Genomic DNA, 1,192 nt, shown 5'->3' with positions numbered 1-1,192 from the left:
GTACAACCCGAGTACCCACCCGAACCGTCACTCAATCACCTGGATCAAGTAGACCTTTGTGTACTCACTCTGTTAACTGATTGTGCATGCAAACACGATCCAAGGGTAGCCAACACTTGAGTCCTTTCATCGACAACATTGACAGACCGAGGTTACTCCGTCAACAGCAAGTACCACAACCAACCATAATTGAGGAGTTCATGAATAATCAGAATGGTCCACCAGCTCCTCAAGAGAGGACCAACATAGGAGCAGGGGATGCTCCATCTACTCACACTCAGAGACATGGCATTGTGCCACCTGCTTTCCAAAACAACAACTTTGAGATCAAGAGTAGTCTCATCCACATGATACAAAGCAATAAGTTTCATGGATTGCCAATGGAGGACCCATTGGACCATCTGGGAGAAATCACTCCCCAAGGAGTCCATTACAACTTTGGAAGCATGCAAGAAGGCGTTTCTAGCCAAATTCTTCTCCAACTCCAGAACAGCAAGGCTGCGAAATGACATCTCCAGCTTTGTTCAGAAAAGCAATGAGACGTTCAGTGAAGCTTGGGAACGTTTCAAGGGATACACAAGCAAATGCCCTCATCATGGATTCAGCATTGCATCATTGCTAAGTACATTGTATCGAGGTGTAGTTCCTAAGATCAGGATGTTGCTGGACACCGCAAGCAATGGTAACTTCCTCAATAAGGATGTCGATGAAGGTTGGGATCTAGTGGAGAACTTGGCTCAATCTGACGGGCATTACAATGAAGAGTATGATCGCACAATACGCTCTTCTGGAGATGATGATGCGAAGTACAGGCGCGACATGAAAGCCCTCAATAACAAATTGGATAAGCTCCTCAACCATCAGCAGCATGTCCATGCTATCTCAAAGAAAGACCAGCTTCAGCAACAAGATGGGGAGAGTGGTCAGCTAGTGGATGTGAATTACATCAACAACCAAGGTGGTTACAACAAAGGCTACAACAACTACAAACCGAACCCGAATCTGTCCTACCGTAACCCGAATGTTGCAAATCCTAAAGACCAAATCTACCCATCCGCATTCCAAGGGAATTAGGGCCAACAAAAGCCTTTTGTTCAATACAATCAAGGCTATGCTCCTAAGCAGCAGTATTCTGGTAATTACTACCAACCAATTGTACCACCTGGATTCCAACAACAGCAAGGCCTGTAGA

At 45.5% G+C, this 1,192-nt stretch overlaps 1 non-coding gene across 1 annotated transcript; it reads right to left on the bottom strand.

Annotated features, from left to right (window-relative positions):
• Positions 1–495: 495 nt before the first annotated feature.
• LOC147944649 (small nucleolar RNA R71) lies at positions 496–602 on the bottom strand. Its single transcript, XR_015558684.1, has one exon. It is a non-coding gene; the product is annotated as a small nucleolar RNA R71 (small nucleolar RNA).
• Between the last annotated feature and the right edge of the window lie 590 nt (positions 603–1,192).

This window comes from Camelina sativa, chromosome 5 (genome assembly GCF_030686135.1).
Source record: "Camelina sativa cultivar CO46 ecotype springtype chromosome 5, ASM3068613v1".
NCBI classification, from domain to species: domain Eukaryota; kingdom Viridiplantae; phylum Streptophyta; class Magnoliopsida; order Brassicales; family Brassicaceae; genus Camelina; species Camelina sativa.
Note: the sequence above shows the minus strand (reverse complement) of the source record. Positions and strands in the feature narration are given on the sequence as shown.